This window comes from Gopherus evgoodei, chromosome 1 (genome assembly GCF_007399415.2).
Source record: "Gopherus evgoodei ecotype Sinaloan lineage chromosome 1, rGopEvg1_v1.p, whole genome shotgun sequence".
Classification (NCBI taxonomy): Eukaryota; Metazoa; Chordata; order Testudines; family Testudinidae; genus Gopherus; species Gopherus evgoodei.
The window spans coordinates 316,630,458-316,650,292 of NC_044322.1; the positions used below are offsets into that span (position 1 = coordinate 316,630,458).

Here is a 19,835-nt window from a genome sequence, read left to right on the forward strand (position 1 = left end):
GATGATGATCAGTGGCTGCAGCACTTTCTGGTGCGCAGAACCACTTTCTTAGAACTGTTTGCAGCACTCACCCTAGCCCTCTGGAGCAGGGACACCAAAATGAGAGAATTACTGACAGTGCAGGGCAATCACTGTGCGGAAGCTTGCAATGCCAGACTCCTATTGACTAGTTGTGAATCAGTTTGGAGTGGGGAAATCCAACAGGAGTGTTGCAAGGCCATTAATTGCCTCCTGCTTTGAAGGACTGTGATTCTGGGCACTGTGTGTGGAATAGTGGATGGATTTTGCAGCAAATGGGATTCCCTAACTGTGATGGGGTGATAGATGGTACACATACCCCATTTTCACCCCAGACCATCTTACATAGAATCATGGGGTTGGAAGGGACCTCAGGAGGTCATCTAGTCCAACCCCCTGCTCAAAGCAGGACCATTCCCCCAGATTTTTACCCCAGTTCCCCAAATGGCCTCCCTTAAGAACTGAACTCATAACCCTGGGTTTAGCAGGCTAATGCTCAAACCACTGAGATATCCCACCCCTCTTCCCCAATGACAGAGCACATCAGCAGAAAGGGCTACTTTTCTATGGTTTTGCAAGCGTTAGTGGATCATCGAGGTTGTTTCACCAAGTGCTAGTGGATCACTGAGGTTGTTTCACCGACATCAACATGGACTGGTCAGGGAAGGTGCATGACACACGTATCTTTACAAACACAGGCCTATTCAGAAAGCTTCAAGGGGGGACTTTCTTTCCAGACCAGAGGATTACCACTGGGGATGTGGAAATGCCAGTAGTGAACCTGGGAGACCCAGCCTACCCCTGGCTCCCATGGTGCATGAAGTCTTAACTGGCCACCTTGGCAGCACCAAGGAACATTTTAACAGCAGGTTAAGCAGGTGCAGGATTACTGTTGAATTTGCCTGGCTGCTTAAAGGGCACTGGAGCTGTCTCCTCAGCAGGTTAGAACTCAGTGAGGAAAATATCCTTATGATTATAGTGGTCTGCTATGACCTTCATAATATATGTGAATCAAAGGGTGAGAAGTTTTGCCCAGGGTGGAGCGTGGAGGTGGAGTCTGCTACTTTTGAGCAGCCAGATACCAGGGCTGTAAGAGTGGCTCAGTGGGGAGCTATTCAGATCAGGGAGGCTTTGAAAGACCACAGTAACGTGTGTTGCTGTAATGTGTTTAGCTATTCTTTTTTTTTTTTTTTACCATAGTATGAACCTTGTAATGATTACTGTGTGTGCTACTATAACACTGCAAATGCACCTATTGGTACTGTCTCTGAAGTTAGCAGTAGTCCCCATATGTTGGAGAAAAATAAAGATTCATTCAGTTCCCAAAAGTTCAGTTTTATTCCACATTCATGCAAACATATTCATGTATTGGTAACCTAAATGTCATACATACAGGGGAAAGTATCTTTAAAGGGGAAGGAACAGAAAATCCACAAGGAAAATATCTTTAAAGGGGAAGGAACTGGAAATTCACGCACGAAGGCACTTCTGTATGGATTGCAGGGGGAGGCGTGTATGGATGTGTTCACCCTGAATTTCAGTCAGGGACCGCAGCATTTCTATTTGCTCCTTGAGCAGTGCTATCCTCTGTTCCTGTGCCTCTTTCCTGTCGTGACTATCCCTCCACAATTTCTCACTGATTGCCTCCCTCCATGCTCTCTGCTCACAATCCAAAGCACCAGATGACTGCAGCATCTCTTTGAGCTTGTCTGCTTTTCTCTTCCACTTTCCTTTCCTTATCTGAGAGACGTGCTAAGCCAATGTGTGGGAGATCTTCAAGGGCACATCTGCAGCTGCTAGAGAAACAATAGAGTAGACGGAGGTGTTATAACTTACACCCTGGAGCCAAACAAGTAACTAGCAAATCTTTCTCACTTCCACTTGGCACTCACATGGTGGTGGCCCCAGCCATGGTGGGCATGGCCTGGTGGGGGAGGGGTGAGTTGGGACAAAGAGGAGGGGTAGCCATGCAGTATCAGAACCAGCACACAGGGCAACTGTCCTGAATACTGGCACTATTTTCCACAGGCGGCAGGCGAGCAGGGGTGATTGCAGCTGATATCTCACTGCTGAGGTTAACTTCCAGTTCCTGCTTGCATGGGGCTTCAGACTGGGACCGTATGCTGCTGCCCTGTGTGCTGCTATGCTGCCTGCTGAAGTAATTGCTGAGTGGCCTGGCAATGTTTCCTATCCAGGGGGAAGAAACAAAGCAGCCCTCCTAAGAAACCTTTGGCAGAGGATTGGAGATTACCTCCAGGAAAATGTCCCTGAGATCTCTATGGAGGAGTCATGGCATCTGAGGGTCATAGTAAAAAATAAACATATATGGCCTTCTGGGCACATAATCCAGCTGTGCACTAGAGCAATTTGTTCAGAGGGCAGGCTGGCCAGGGCCACAAGCGAAACAATCGTCCCCTAATTTTGCCCCCGTCCCCAAGACATCCATTCATGTACCCAAGAGCTGCTCGGGGATAGGGTTGGGGAATTAATGTAGGTGTTACTCCGTGTTCTAGGTCTGTCCCTCTATCTACAGAAATTGACTGCACTCAGGTATTTATTTGATACAATTTTGTTTATTTTTAAAAAAATGTACAAAGTCCTGTGTCTCTGAAGGCAGAAGGAATCAAATAGCAGAAACAGCTTCTTTTCCTCACATCTTCAAGATTTTCACCAAAGATTTTCAGTCTGTACCCTGACCCAAGAACCTTTCCCTGGGTTTCTTCCAGGGTCAACCACATGCTTTTTAGCTGTTCCTTCAAGGTACCTCTCTGATGCTGTTTATTCTTGTCTGACCTCAGTTTCTGTGAGCGTTCTCTGTATGCTTTCTCTCCTGGGTATGTTCACACACAGCTTTCACATTAGGTGGGGCTTATGCTTACAGATATGTGAACTGAAGGATAAATTCACACCTACCAGTCTCAATGCAATTTTAACTCAACCCATAACAAATTACCCAAATCATAACAATATGCTTTATGCCTACAAATTTGTAAGACAGATAGAGTAGATCGGGCAGGCAACCTATGGCATGCATGCCGAAGGTGGCACGCGAGCTGATTTTCAGTGGCACTCACGCTGCCCAGGTCCTGGCCACTGCTCTGGAGGACTCTGCATTTTAATTTAATTTTAAATGAAGCTTCTTAAATATTTTAAAAACGTTATTTACTTTACATACAACAGTAGTTTAGTTATATATTATAAACTTATAGGAAGAGACCTTCTAAAAATATTAAAATGTATTACTGGCACGCAAAACCTTAAATTAGAGTGAATAAATGAACACTCGGCCCACCACATCTGAAAGGTTGCCGACCCCTGGAGTAGATCAAGCTATAATATTTAATATAGTATAAGATATATGCTATTAGATAAAATAAATATAAAAGGTGCCAATTAAGATTTATGAAACTATGTCAGAAAATTGAAGCTATCTAAAGCATTCACTAACAGATCCCTTTAGTTTGAAGAACTTTCATTGCCTAGGCAATGAGATAACAAAATATTGCAAATAGTTAGGACCATGCTTTCTATTTTAAACAGAAATGCGATCAATAAGACATATAACTAATATATAACAAAGTATGTGTACAAAGTATTTGTTTGGTATTTTAAAAGCTGATACATTCAAATGGAATGTTGAGAAGCCAATGTGAAGTGTCAATCTTTGTGGTGATGTTATAAGGCCTAAAGCAACATAAGGGCTCATTATCTGTATGACTGGCAGTTGCATAGAGAGAGTTTTGCAAATGAAGTGATCCTAGTAACTTTATCACCGAACTGTAGGGTATAATCAAGTATTGGTACAAATGTAGCTGGGTGTATGGCTGTTTTGTGTAATTTCATTAACTGCTATCTCCTGTTGGTGATTGACCAAGCAAATAAGTCAAATTACAGTGCTGAACTACTAAACAAGGACAAACCCATCAAGGAGTGTGAAGACACGTTACACAAAGACACTGTTCTAACTTCAAAATGGACATTTCTGCAGAAACTGAAAGTGCTGATGCAAATTGCATAGAGGCCAGGCAAAGTTCAAGAAGCCGTAAAGGATACACCTCATTTTCTTATTGGGTGATCAGAAGTGACACAACTCATATCCTGGTTGGACCTTTCAATTCTTTGCCAGAAGCATGGGTCACTTTCTGATTGGTCCACATCAGCTTTGCCAAGAAGAGGAACCAGGCCATACAGCCCAGCAGAAACTGTATAAAATGCCCTGTGTTGTTCAACATGTTGCTCCCAGAAGCCAATTGTTGGGATGAGAGAGGCTGAGTGGAACTCTCATTGCCTGGCAGCGAGAGTGCTCTCTGCTTGGTAACAACTTAACCGTTTACTATTTACTCTGTCTTTTAAAGTCCTATTGAGGGAGACCCCTTGAAATCCAGAAACAGAAGAGGAAAACAGGTGTGATAACACCCTGAGTGAATCACTGTAATGAACTTCATCACAAGAAACCAGTCACTAAAGCTGGAGAAGCTACCTTCATGCCAATTCCAACTGATCATAGAAAAATGACTTTTGTACATGTACTGTTTATCTACCTGACAATATGGTTATGTTAAGATAAATGCTTCTCAAAGAGTTTGTACTTGAGTTAAAACCCCACTGAGTGACTAAAATGTATGATGTGTACTTGTATTTCACTAACAAATTTGGTCTTAGTTGCCTAGAAGTTACACTGACTCAGTTAAGATTGCTGATGCTGGATAAAATTCATTACACTAACTAAACTTAGTACTATTTGTAACAGGAAACTGTGCTTCTGTACAGCAACAAGAAAAAGAAATCCTCAATGTTTCAAAGAGTTTGATCTAGAACTCACACAGATTCTGTGGCCAAGAGAATCTACAGCTTCCTAGATAAAAATAGGAAGAAGCTTTGAATTGGCTTGTAAACTAAAGATTTTACCACTCTCTGAACCTTTCAACAAAGTGGCATAAAAGCTTATAGTACTGGTGAAATTCAGAGACATTAGAATAACGTCACAATAATTACCTGTGCGTTATATTTTGAGTTTATTATGTGCTAGTCTTGTGTGTATATGTGGCAAAGTGTGGCTATGAGAATTGCATTGGGAAGGGGTAATTTTGAAGCAAATGGACAGTGCTTGAAAATTAAGTAACTTGTCTAAATTTTAAATTCTATTTAGAATTTTTTGGTTGAACTGATAAGAGAAGTTGAATAATTCCACAGGCCCATAACCTTAACTGGAAGTAAATAGGGTCTATATGTAAGTATCCATGGTTCTATGTTAGTACTAAAATTATCAGACTACAAGATTGTGATGACACCTTGAATTGAACTGATTTACCATCTCTTGAGAATTGTAACATCTCATGCTGAGCTCAGTTCTGACATTGTGAACACTATCATCTAATCATCTTTACGTTCTTATCTGCTTTAGAAGCTATTTTGATTTATCATAATTCTCCAAGTCTGTATTTTAGTTAAGGTTACAAATCCAAAGAACAGTGAAAACCCTAGTACAGGTAACTTGTTAAATAATTTAACCAGTATCTGTTTTATAACCAGTCTTTCTAAAAGATGCCTATAATATTTGTATCCACTCTCTATCACTGTTGGGGCAATATCCTTAATAGAAGGTGGCCATGGTCCCTCCTCTTCTCTAATCAGAATTTCTGCCTTGTGTGGGCAGGTAGGGAAGATCTACTGTGGTATGAGGTGGCTTCCCCTCTCCCTGACTGAGAGTTCCTGCTCCAGTTCATCTCTGTGGCTCCTTTAAGAATTCTTCCCTGACTTATAGAGAGACAAGGTGGGTGAGGTAATATCTTTTATAGGACTATTGCTGAAAGAGACAAGCTTATGAGCTACACAGAGCTCTTCCTCAGGTCTTCTTGACTGACAAGTTGTAGTCAGCCAAATAAGAACTCATCTTCAGGTAGGACATCAAAGGTAGCAACGAGCAAGTTAGATGTACCCACTGAAGGTCAGATTTCTCTATAAGGAAATTGAGCAGTGCTCTCATAGACTCTATTCTTGGGCCAGAGGTAGATTTAGATAACAATGTAAGGCCAAAACTCTCATTAAGTGGCTATCTCTATGGAAGTAATTCTGCTCATAATTTGGAGCAGCTTTTGCAGCTGTGAGGCCTGCGAACTTCTGTGGCTCTGTAGTTGCAGTGACAAATTAGAGCTGACTATAGTCAAACAGGAGAATTTTCTTTAGATTAAGCAATAAATAGAAGCTTATATTTTGAAGTCAAATGTCTTGGGTTCTATCCCCATTTTGCACGTGAGCTGTAGCTGATTATTTTATCATTCATTTATTGTGTGTTGTGTAATGTTAGGATTACAAAAGTATAAGTTTGATTAGTAATTAAAAGAGATAATTATGTATTAGGTATCTAAGTAAGTGGGGCTGAAATGCAAGGCCTACAGGCTGAGGCTTTTATGATTTTAGCTTAGCTGTATTAGGTCTTAGAGTTAAGAAATGCTTGACATAAGTAAGTGACCGAAGAATAACCTGATACGATAAGATTACGGGAAAAGATATACCAATGGGTGGTATTGCATAAAATTTACCTTAAGATTAATTTTAGATCACAAAATGGTTTAGAGGCACATTTTTTCTAACATGTGCCTTAACCACAGGATACAGGTTGTGTGTCAATGCTAATGAGAATAAAAGGAACTTTACATAACCTATTGAAAATGGTGTACCCCAATATTCTTGGAAGATACAATATAAATAAGGAGAAAGAGAGTTGACACTTTCATGCACATGCACAGGATATGAGGTATAGACATAATCACATTATAAAAGGATGGCCAGATTGGGAAAATTGAGCTCCCTACAGGAAAACTCCAGCAGGAACCAGCCCTCTACTGGTGATCAATCCATGTGAGCCCTCTCAAACCCTAATACTATCTAGGAGGATGTGAGTATGAATATAGCTTTAATTTGGATATATGTAGGATTTATCTATGCTCGGATGTTCACAACTTTGTTGGTAACTTTAATGAAATTGATAAAAAGATATTAGACATTGTTCTTATGACTGTATGCATTACTTTCCTTGATCTTCATGTGTTCCTAGAAGCTGTAGATCTGAAACAAGTGGCAGAGGTAACTCTATTGAGCTTGAGTCTGTAGCCACCAGTAGTGTAATACAACATCACTAAATCACTTTAAATAAAAATCAAAGGGTACAGTGAAGTATAGATGGCAATGTGATGTCTGTATTTTTATGGCTGAGGATATGTTACACAGGCATGCAAGTTGGAGTAGAAATTCAATTTTCCTGAGCTGTGTAGTATGGATGCCTGTAAAAAATTCTCTCTTCTATTTTCTCTGTAGAAATAATTCATTTTTAATGGTAATGTTTTCAATAATGAATCACGTTTAGAGCTGGGAGTTAGCAAGAACATTTTCCATTTGGTTATTCATTCTTTTTATTTGCAGAGGCCATGTAGGAATTCAAATTAAATGAATTTATAAGTGACTGTCTTTAAGATAGATACGAGTAAACAATACATTTAAAACTATTCTTCTTATGGCTTAAGCAGAAATGCTCCATGTTGGAATCATTACTAATAGAATCTGTTTTTCTTCAGATCTGTTCTCTCTCCCCTGCTGTCACCTCCCAAATAGAATTTGTTCTTTCCCAGCCTGGTTGGATATTAAATAATTTATAGTAGACAATCCCAAGTTATTTAGATAAGAAATTAAAAGCATAAGTTTTGTCTGCTTCAAACCCTGCGCCTTTTACTGGAAACAAATTTATGTCAGTACCAAAAAAATGTATTTCAGTCATCAAAAGCTGTTTATAGAGGAGTTAAAAGTGCTGTCGGCTAAATGATTCCCATTATGTGGGTTAAACTCCAGACCAGTAGTGCAGGGGTTTTCACAAGGGGTGAAGGGCATCAACAAATGTCAGAGCTGCACAATGAGGTGAAAAGTTTGTATTTGACTTGCCATTTACAGCCAATATCAATGTCTATGCTTCCGAAACTGCTTCTGGGCCAAATCTTACCTTTGATATTTAGGCCAAATTTTTCAGAAGTGGCCTCTGATTTTGGATGCCTCCCTTTTTAGGAGCCCAGTTGGAGTTTGAAAATATTGGCCTTAGGCTTAGTCTCGACTTGGAATTAGCCCTGGTTTTAACCATTGCTCCAGCTCCATGAGTGCAAAGCTGTAGCATAAATGAGGAAATGTGCTTTTTTTTTTTTTTAAGATATGGGGAACTGAGGCAGAGAGAGACTATGCAAGTTACCCAGGGTCACACAGGAAGTCTGTGGCACAGCTGGAAATGGAACTCAAGTCTCCTTCATCCCAATTCAAACCAATGCACCATCCTCTCTTTCAGCTCCAAAGCTGTATAGGTGTAAATTAATAGTTTGTAAGGCACTTTGAAATCTTTTACAACAAAAGGCCCTATATAAAGAAAAAGAAAATTATGTCTAAAAAGAAAATATATTAAAACAATGAAGTAAATATCTAAGCAGTAACCAGACGAGGCTAACTGCCACTGCAGACCAACCTAGTTCAGTGTCAAGTGGACTAAACGGAATACTTAACTGGGAACAACAGATGTTTTAAAATTGGATGGGCCAGTAACAGCAGACACTTGAGCCCTTGTGCTTCAGGGAGTCATCCTGATTTATTGCAATGGAGCCATGAACAGGGCGATCCATTTGCTCCTCCTTCAGACTGCTCAGCATTTAGAATAATGAAGGTTTTAAATGAGGGATTAAAAAGCTTTCCCAAAAGAGGGCCTGGCTATTTGATTCTATAATAGTTTGGTTGGGAACTGGGACAGCCCTGTTGGCTGAGGCCAGGTCTACTCTACAGATTTATATCCATGAAAAATCCACACCCCTGAGTGATGTAGCTATAACAACCTCATCCCCATGTACACAGCCTCTAGGTATAGGACTGTCTTCCCTTAAGTGCTACAGCAGTGCAGTGGCATTGGTGCACTTACGCCAATGCAGTATTTTAAGTGCAGACATCTCCTCAAAGTTATGAACTGGTCTTTGCTTTTGCCATCTAATATCTCCATTCAAAAGTCACGAGCTGTAATTAAATTAGATAAGGCTACAGTATCCTATGTTGTGACAACTTTCTCTTCTGGAGTCCAAACCTTTCTCATCAGCTGGAATTTTTGCCAGTATTGCTGTTATATTTAATGAATCAGAAAATAAAATATAGCCAGGTTAATCTTCTTCCAAAACGGACCACAGTTAGGGAAGGGACACTGCACTGGTGGCATGTTGCAATAGGTCAGTTATTGTGTGAAATCATTGCACCTGCTGCTACTTAGTGCTCAAAAATTCCATCCAGCTTGCACTGATTGCAAGATGGCCTGCAAAGGAAATACCAGGAAGAAAGGCGTGATTGTGTTGCCATGGATTGTTGCATTGCAAATTTCTACCTTTTGTATTTGACACTTCCACACTAATGATGGGAGACAGGCAAGCGGCTTCAGCCAAAGTGAGAGTCAGTCTGAACCATTGCCCAAATTGCAAATCAAACCTCAGCTGAAGCTTATTTAATATGAAAAAGTTTGGTTTAGAGTTCCTATTTTCCCCCCGTTTGCAAGCTGCTGCACTTTTGAGTTCAGTGCTGAAATACTGTGAAAAGCACTGCTGTCACAGTGTAGACAAGGCCAGATATTGAATTGCCTGAACATAGCTGGTCAAGGTCATCCTGTTCCTGTATGTATCCTACAGTGTAGTATGTATTGCCTTTGGCTGAATGGGTTGTTGCATATTTGCAAAAAACGAGGCTATTCAGCTGTTACAGGCACCTAGTTCTAAAGTGCAGGAAGTATGTACTGATTTATTGAACCAGAACGGTGAAAATATCCTCCTCAAACAATAAGCTGGAGGCGACAGAAGAATGTGTCAGCATGCACCCATTCTCAAGATTGGAGATTAGTCACAGGAGCCCCCCCCCACCTACCTCTCTGCACGATTTTTCATGAAAGAAAGAAAGAAAGAAAGAAAGAAAGAACAAGACAGAGGGAGATACCAAAAGAGAGAGGAGAGCCCTGCTAGCTGGGATCAGAAGCCCACACCTCTCCTTTGGAAGTGAGAGTATGGATCAATACAGCCCCTAAGACTGAAGTGATTCCCTCAGCGAGGGTGCAGAACTAACCCAATAAATGAGTTGCAACATTATGAGTAAACAATACATTCCCATGCACTGTCGTCTCTTCTGTCTGCCCCTGCAGCAGCTGAGCAACCCAACTCCAGCAGCTCTACCATGAGCACTCTTTTCCTTTTGACCATGAGCAGGGGATGATCCTTTTTCCTGGGACGGTCAACCCATTCTGCAGGGCCTCACATGTTCCCAAAGGCCCAGGGGATATGTACATTTTTCTCCTGTGGTTTACATAGCACTCCATTCAGCCAGCTGTCTGTACTTCACAACAATAATAGTACAATTATATCAAGCTAACAAAAATAAATTAAAAGCATAGCCAAAGAGATAACTACGTAGTTAAATCCCATGGAATACATTCCAGCTGATGTGATTGTTGAACAGCTCATTTTGGTGAGACTGACCCCAAAACAATACTGCTGTTAGAAGAAAGTTCTGAGCATCTCAATACCAGAAAGGCACAGGCCTTGTCTACACTGTTGTCAAAGCAAAGGGGCATATTCATATTTTGGAGCACTGTTGCTTTACACTACCTCAGCTCTATCAAGCAGCCATGCAACTCCCATAGGGATGTCAGCATAGTCAACTCTATACCACTTGTGCCCCTCTCCCACCATGCAGGATGTCAGTGGGGAGAGGTGAAGCACATGATGCTCTGATGAGTCCTTTGTATTTTGCTTCCACTCTTCTATTTCTAAGCCGAAATCTCAGAGGAGCATTATGATCTTTCTTCTTTCCTCCCACAAAACTACCTGAATGACAATTGCTTTTGTTTTTTTAATTACTTTCATTTGATTTTTAAGCCTTAGAAACATCACCACAGTGGGTAAAATCCTGGTCCCATTTAAAACTATGGGAGTATGTTATTTTTGTCTCAATCTCACGAGGTAAAAACATTTGTCTGCTTCCTTTCATCATACAGGTATCTTAGGGTCTCATCCAGGGCCCTCAGAAACCTATGGAAAACCCCATTGGGCACAGGATCAGCACTAAAGTGCATTGCTCAGGATAGAGTTTTCTTCTTCTCGCCAGAATGATTTTTTTTTTCTGTAAGAAGCTGATGCATCATCTCTTTAGCCTTTCTGTTTATTGTTATGCATCTCCTTTAGCTTGGTAGTCCTCCGAGGATCTCTGTTTCAACTGAGCTAAGAGCAAAGTCATCCTGCCATTTCTTCGCAAGCCATTATTTGGGCTTTTGTTTCCTCCCGGTGGCAGCTAATATCTATTTATAATGTTTTATTCCCCTAATAATTAATATACAAATGTTTGAAGAGGAAACAGATATTCTGATGTAGTTTCATATCCTAGGACCCAATGCTTCACACGCTTATTACTGAGCGCAGGTCTACATTGAAAAAGCTGCAGTCGTGCAGTTGTGCTGCTGTAGCACTTTAGTGAAGACCTACACCAATGGGAGAGCTTCTCCTGATGGCGTAGTGAATCCACCTCTGTAAGAGGTGGTAGCTCTATCAATGGGAGAAGCTCTGTCTACATCAGGGGTTAGGTCAGTGTAACTATGTCAGTCAGAAGTGTGGATTTCTCACAGCCCTGAGTGGTGTAGTTATACCAATGACCTGGCCTGAGTGCAAGGGTGCAGGAACAATTTTTCTAGTAGGGGTGCTGATGATGGAAACCACGTAAACCACGTAGTTGGTGTTTGTTATTACTACTTAAAGCCCGGGGGTGTGGGAGCACCCCTAGTTCCAGCACCATTGCCTGAGTGTGGTGTCAGCCACTGGGAGCAGCGCTACTGACACCCTATTGTAGTCAGTATTACTGCTCATGGTACTGTTTGCAGGATCAGGCTTTTAATAAGCACAAGAAATTTGCATGATCTTAATAACTGCATGACTTCTGTTTGCAGCTGTGGCTTATTCCTTAATACATCTTAGAACTGGGCTGCAATCTATATGTACTTCACTGCTTAGACAGATTTGATAGAAAGAGAATCAATAATTTATGTTCCTTTTAAAAAGTGTTCATAAGTACATCACAGAGAATACCTAAACTTCAGGGAGAAGGTGATATTATTATTTAATGCTTTGTTGATGAGGTTTATTTTGGGAAGCTCTCACTGGCACAAGCTAACATATCATCTTTGAGTTGACACACACACTATCAAAATGTGAAGAGATACATTGCTGTAAAAGGGCTGCATCTAAACTGGGCTTGGGAGAACAATTTTTTTTTTTCCCTTCGGATTGGGCTTTGATTTTGCTATGTTAGTTTTCTGCCAAAAGACCTTTAAGCCAAATTAAAAAGCACTGATGTTGCTTCAGGTTCCTCTTTCCAGCATCCAAAATGCCCAAGTTCACGCTTCTCCTCAGACAGTGCTGAAATACATTTGTCAGTATGCGTGGCTTGGATGAATGTCTTTATATTTCCAGAGCTTCTGCAGAATTTGTTTGCATTACTTGTCTTACTGTGCTATTCATTCTGACAGCAGAGATCAAGGCCTTTTGCTTGTATTTCCCCCTCTTATTTCCTTTGTTTGGTATATGAGGAGAGTGACTCACAATGCTCCAGAGGGCAGTGTTGTGCTGAAAGCTTTGGTTCTGTGGGATTTGCCTTTCCAGCATGAGGAGGATGAATGCTATTGATTCTCATGCAGACCTGCTTAAATGGTCCACAATGGCCTTGGTTACATACATTTCTTGACTGGGTCCTTGCAACAAACAAACTGACTTGCTCATGCACATAAAATTACTTTCAAGGTTTGTCGAAAGTTGATGAGGTCACTGAAATTAATTGATTTTTAATTTAATCCAGTAAAGAAACTCCCTGCTTATGGTAAAAACGTGCTAGATTCACCTTGCAGAACTAATGGGGTGCAATATTGATCTCCCTGCTTTTGCTGCATGGTGAGCAGAGAAGGAGGAACTCATCCCTAGGACAGGAGGCACTGCTGTCACCCTCCTCCCTTGGAAGCTCTGCCAGAGGAAGGCAGCTTTCACTCGAACTAAGGTTCTGTAGGAGCAGGCTGGCAATGGCTGTACGGGAGAGCTGTTGAATCACTCATCTCCCTCAAGTATGGTCCTCACCTGGCTGGTTCTGCCCACGCTGCGGGATGAGCCAGCCAGACTAGCTCCCCTGGAGCAGTGGGGACTGTAGTCAGCTTGTGCCATTGAACCCGACTCCTGGTGCACACTCTGGTGCAAGTGAACTGAAACCTGGGTTCTGTGGCAGGCGCTGGCAGAATCCATGGAATCTAGCATAATCACTTAGAGTAAGGACCAGTCCTTGCAAACTCTTACAGAGACAAGAGTCCACCTGTTGGCCAAATCTTGAAGTCCTCCTATAGTAAGACCTTTGAGAGGAGGCACAAGGTCAGCAAAACACTGCAAGCTCATTCTGACAGAATTTCATTCAAATTCTTCCATTTGAGAAGTAGTAGGTCCATCCCCTAAACTTTGTGGAACCTCTAAAATGCACATGGATCTTGAAGATCCACGGGAGATTAGGGCCATCCACACCAGCTCTGTGGTCCCTTGCAGCTCTCGTCTGCTGCCTGGCAGCACCTCTCCAAGAGCCTCTGTGCCAGAGTGTCTTCCCCCCACCAGAACATCCCCCCACCCCTGACAAGGGCTTTCATTACATGCAGAGATCTGCAGGAAAGCTAATACAGCTTAGAACTGCATTACTTTCTAGTCAGAGTTCTCATTGCTGGTCTCTGCTACTGGTCCTCCTTCACACTCCTGACCTGAAGAGGATTCTGCCCTCAGGGCAGAAGGGGATGTTGCTGCAGAGTCAGATGATTCACTGTTCTGCATGCCCAGAAGATTTCAGGTACATGCACAAAGGGAGAATGATTGTTCAGCCTCCATTCAGATTTCACTCAGACCTTACTGAGATGAGGATCTCAGAGAGAAGCCTGAGTAAGGGCAGACTCAAAACTGAGTAATTGCATTTGGCCCATTATCTATAAATATCTACATTTTTTTGCAGGTCTGGCTCTTAATAGAATATCATGATGATCTTGCTTCAAATATTAAAATGTCTGAGAGCATAACTCCTAGGAATATTTATATATTTTTTTAAAAATCAGGTATTGATACTTGCTTTTATTTACAACAATATTCCAGATATGGAATTGTCCAGATGACTCTGCCTAAACTATATGTAACTGCCAGTTTGCATTTTTGCAAGCACATCTGGAAACCTGAAAAAGGCTTTTAATATTTTAAATCATGCAGATTATTTATTCAACCCTCAGGATCGGCTCATTTTGATGGAGGCAGTATCTCTATTTCAGCCATTTCAACTGCGGCCACCTTTCTTCAGGCTAGAGAAAGGCTTTATTAAATGTGCTGGAAATCTGTGGTGCCACTGAAGTATTATTTTTTATTTTTCCATGAGAGATATTTTTATATTTGGACATTTCACCATGGATCAATTCTGTCTTTAGCTCTCAGAAGTGCTTTTTGCCTGTTCTTTTAAAAAAGCACTTCTACTCCAAGAGCTTTTGTTATGCAGATATATCAGTTTTTATTAACTGCAAAAACTTGTATTATCCCAGAGGTCAGGAATTCAACTGTTGTTCAATTATGATAGGACAGATGAGTAAGCAATACATTCATTTCAGTTCTTTGACAACCTTAATGAGGTTGCTGTAATATTTTACTAATAAACTCCATTACTTCTTATTTTCAGAGTTTTACAAACATTAGCTAATAAATTCTCAGATCACCCATGTAAAATAAGTTTTATTATCCCAATTTCACATATTTGGCAAACTGAGATTAAAAAAATGTCTAAAACCAAATTTTTTTAGAAGGGTCCACTCATTTTTTGGATGCCAAACTTGAAGCACCCTAGGGCCTGATTTTTCAGAGGTGGTGAGCAGAGCTGGTTGGAAAATCTGGTTTTCTTCATAGAAAATTTTGACTTTTAGTCCAAAAAAAACAAATCTGAAAAGGGTTTTGAAAAGCTGAATTTTTTCATGAAAAGCAGACAGTTTGGAAAATAATTTCAACAGGAGATTTTTATCCAGCCCTAGTGATGAATACTTGCAGATCCCATTAACTTAACCAGGAGTTATGGGTGCTCTGCTCTCCTGAGAATTGGGTACTGAGTGACTCATGTTGGGAACCAAAAGCTGAGATGCCTAAAATTAGTGGACAGCTGCAAAAATAGCCTAAGTGATGTGTCCAAGGTCACACTGAAAATTAGGTCAGTAGCAAAGCGGCAATTGGAATCCAGGAGTTGCTGGCTTCCATCCCAGTGATCAGTTCACTGGACCATACCGCTGCTGTTATATGAAATAATGATAATATAACGCCAAGGTGTTTTCAAACTGCACCAAAAATGCATAGCATTTTCACTGTCCTGAAAAGCTATCATTCACTTTGAAATGTATCAAAATTACAGGCCCAACTCCTTCTAAATATATAGGAACACCTATCCGAGAACATGTAGTTTGTCGGTAGACTAGTGTTCAGACCACATCAAAAAAGAACAGAAATATCATTCCCTGCTGTAATAAATGAAAAAAGTAAAAGTAAATAATGGGTCCAATCCTGTCTTCCTTGAATCCCCAAAACTCCTGAGGTCAAATATAGAACTAGCAGGGGGAGCAGCTTCAAGTGCTGTCGAGCCGCTCCTGTCCAGGAGTCTCCCAGTCACCCTCCTGGCCACCTTCTTCCCCCTTCCTGAGACAACACACTCTAGCTGCCTGAGAAGAAGAGTTGCTACAAGCACGGGGAAGCCACTCCTGTCCCAGTGTCTTTCCCTGCCCCCCACCCCGAGCATTTTTCAAACTCGGATGATTTTTTTTTCTATCTTGGCCTCCTGCCCTTCCCCAATGGCTCTCACCGTACCCTTTGTCTGCACCACAGCATCTGTCCTCCTCCATTTCCCATTGGCTCCATTTCCGCATCCCCATCCTCACCTCTCAACAGTTCCTGCCATCTCTTCCAGTTCCTCTGTCCCTCTCCTCACTGCTCTTGCCAGCCCCAATCCTGATCCTACATCTGCATTCTCATCCTCTTCTCTGACCCTCCCTCCACCTACTCCCTCCACCTGTGCCCACCAGTATCTCTAAGTCCACAATTCCTAATGTCACACCCATCCCCCACCTTCCTTCGTCTACTTCTCCTGGGCTGTCTCTGGAACACTCACTACCATTTAAAAAGATTTCAGTCAGCCACAATCTCTTCATCTCTCTCTCCCTAGATCTTCTGGCTCCCATAGAGACCTTGATTCCTTTGTCCATCACTGCTTCGGCAGCTGTGCCCCCCCTCCAGAGGCCTCTCCTTCTCTCACACTTCCCAGTCCATGGTGGAGGTGTGGGGCTTCTTTTCTCCCATTCCTGATGGTTCCAACCCTTCCTCGTCCTCCTTCCCATTCTTCCTCCTCTTTTGTAAAACATTCTTCTCTCCTCAACCCGTCCATGTTGCTATACTCTACCATCCACCCAACTCCTCCCCATCAGCCTTCCTCTCTGACTTTGACTCCTGGCTCTCTCTCTTTCTCTTCTCACAATCTCCCCCACTCACCCCTGGTGATTTCAACTTCCATGTTGATAACCCATCTGACCTGTTAGCTGCATCTTCCTCTTCACCTTTCGTCTCCATCACCTCTTCATTCAACCTGCAGCTCTGGGGCAACTCACCCACTTACCACAAGAGTCTTACGATAAGACCACTTGGCTTGGTCTTCACAAAGCACTACTCTCTCTTTCTCTAATCTCTCCAACCATCACCTGGTCCCTTTCAGCATCACCCATCAGCTCTGCTCCCCTCATTCTGCTACTGGCTCCCCCTTCTGTATTGCATCCAACTTCAGCTGCTTGTCTTCACTTTCAAGGATCTTCACAGCGCATCCCTACCCTACCTATCATCACTCATTTAGTATTGAGATGTTGAGTTCTGCCTCTGGCTGGCCCATGATACCAGCCTCTATCGCCCACTGGTTAAATTTTCAAACAAGAACCTTTGTGCTGTCTCCCATGTTGCCCCTTGTGCCTGGGAGGAGTCTTATTATCCACCCAATTTAAAACTCTCCTTTGCCATGAGGCCTACAAAAAAAGTTGACAATGCCTATGTCATAAACAGATGGTTAAGGCTTAATGTCTCTTTTTCCTGTAAAGGGTTAACTAGCAGTAAACCTGGAACACCTGACTAGAGGACCAATCAGGAGACAAGATACTTTCAAATCTCGGTGGAGGGAAGCCTTTGTTTGTGCTTTCTGGGTTTTTTCTTTGTTTTCTCTGGGTTCTGAGAGGGACCAGACATGTAAGCAGATATCTCCAGTTTCTGAAACAGCCTCTTCTGTTCAATTTAGTAAGTAACAGTTAGAAAGGCGGTTTAGTCTTTTAATTGTTTTCTTATTTTGCAAATGTGTATTTTGCTGGAAGGATTGTATCTCTGTTTGCTGCAACTTGTATTTGTGCTGGGGGGAGGATTCTCTCTAGTGTCTATAAGCTGAAAGACCCTGTAACATTTTCCATCTTGATTTTACAGAGACAAATTTTACTTTTTCTTTCTTTTATTAAAAGTTTTCCTTTTTAAGAACCTGATTGTTTTTTTATTCTTGTGTGAGACCCAAGGGGAGGGAGTCTGCACTCACCAGGGAATTGGTGGGAGAAAGGAGAGAAGGCGGGGAGGAAAAACCTGATTTCTCTCTGTGTTAGTATCACTGTCTCTCTCTCAGGGAGAGTCTGGGAGGGGGAGTGAAGAAGCGGGGAAAGGTTGATTTCCTCTCTTTTTTAAGATTCAAGGACTTGAATCACAGCGATCTCCTAGTGTAACCCAGGGAAGGGAGGATCTGGGAGGAAGAGAAGAGGGGAATGGTTTATTTCCCTTTGTTTTGAGACCCAAGGGGCTTTGGGTCTTGGGGTCCCCAGGGAAGGGTTTGGGGGCCAGAAAGTGCCCCAAAACACTATATTTTTGGGTGGTGGCAGCTCTACCATTTCTAAGCTAGTAATTAAGCTTAGGGGGGTTCATGCAGGTACCCCATCTTTTGGACGCTAAGGTTCAGAGTGGGGGTTCATACCTTGACAGCCTAGGCTGCTGGTGTGCTGAGACCACTGCCTATCATGCTGACCCATATTATCTCACTGTTTCCTTGTACCCTCCTGTGTATCCATCTGTATGAATGTATTGTCTTGTGTCTTATTAGAGTATAAACTTTTTGAGGCTCGACGGTTCTACAAATTAATCATAATAATAGGAACTCAGACAGAGTATAAATCCCAGAAGATAAAGATAAGGCTGACAGAATTCCACGAAGGCTATATAGGGCCGTATAGACACAGTTTACAGATGTGTTGGGCACCTGCAACTATAGCTGTAGCCAACACTCAGCATTTTTTAAAGTCAGGCTTTATGGGTGAAATCAATGGGCTTTATGGTTCCTTTGAAATCAATGGGAGTTTTGCCAATAATTTCAATGAGGTCATATCAAATGACTTTTTAACACAACTGTGTAAAAAAAGAAGTGATGCTGCACCTATGTCAATTATACTTCATTATAGTTTGTTAAAAAATAGTAACATCCCATAGTAATAGCCTGTTTCTAGACACTCTAGGCTTGCCTACCTGGAGACACTTGAGAAAATTAATCTGAATTAAGTAAAAGTATGAATTTAAAGTTGATCAGTTAGATTGCACTAAACTCCTGAGTGGTCACTCTCATTCAGAACTGAAGTGGCCTTAATTTGGTTTAGCTTGATTCACTTCCTCCGTCAGTTGCCTGGACTCTGTATAGTTCCATACTTGCTAACTCTGACAACACCAGAGTGCCAGTGCCAATGTTTAATGCATTACATGTGTTATTTTAGAACAGGAGGTTTGTTTCCATTGTAGTTAGTTTGACTTGGAAGTAATTGTCTCTTCTGAGCTTTAAAGTAGTAAATTATTTAGCAGTTAGTATTTGTCCTTAGATGGCATGGTTTAAGAGATGTCAATATCACTCAAAGTGTCCCTGTTAGCCAAACCGATCTTGCATGGAGGGAAGGTATCAGTGTAAAGGAAATGTCAAAAGGGGAAATCAATTTCTTCAAGCTTTTGAACCTTTAAATGAAATGTCTTAATAATAATTATTGTATCAGCATGTACTTAATTGCTGTCTAAAGAATTTTATCAGCTCTGGACCACACTGCCTTGCCTGACCATGATTGTGTTTATCAGTTAGTCTTTCAGTTCTGTGACTCACTATGGGCCAGCTACTCTTTTGTGATACTCTCTTCTTCCTGACAAATTAATTTCTTATTATGAGTGGAGATGACTTATGTGGCGAGAGCTTTTAACATGAGACATTCAAAATAGATGAAATTCCCCCGAGCACGAAAGAACTAAGCAAAGATCACATTGCCATTTACACCCTGTGACGTGCCTCATGGGGGAAGGAACAAAGGCAGATCAGCTGGGCAGTGAGGTCTTGATAGCTTGGTTTCATCTCACCCCTGAATAAGAATGGGCTGTTGGGAAGGGTCACTGGATCCCACTTATGCAGAGCTGTGGCGCGTGCCTATGAGCTGGAATACAAGAGCGACTGCAATGTGGGAGGCTGGGGAGGGTGAGGAGGGATTCTATCATTTAACCCCCAGGAAGTTCCCTACACTGAAGTGCAGAAAGGGACAAACTTCTGCACTTATTTAATCACACTTTTCATTGTGCTTAGCAAAAATAGAAACGATTCACTGAAATTCCAGAGATAATTACTGACTCAGAAACATTTTCTATGAAAACGTT

General features: G+C 41.7%; 1 protein-coding gene across 1 annotated transcript in view; it reads right to left on the reverse strand.

The window, feature by feature from the left end:
* Positions 1–1,357: 1,357 nt before the first annotated feature.
* The window catches only part of GPR85 (G protein-coupled receptor 85), a 43,909-nt gene continuing 25,431 nt past the window's right edge, over positions 1,358–19,835 (reverse strand). The window contains exon 3 of the transcript XR_003998520.1: positions 1,358–1,814. The gene's annotated coding sequence lies outside the window, so the exon portion shown is untranslated. The remainder of the gene's footprint in view (positions 1,815–19,835) is intronic.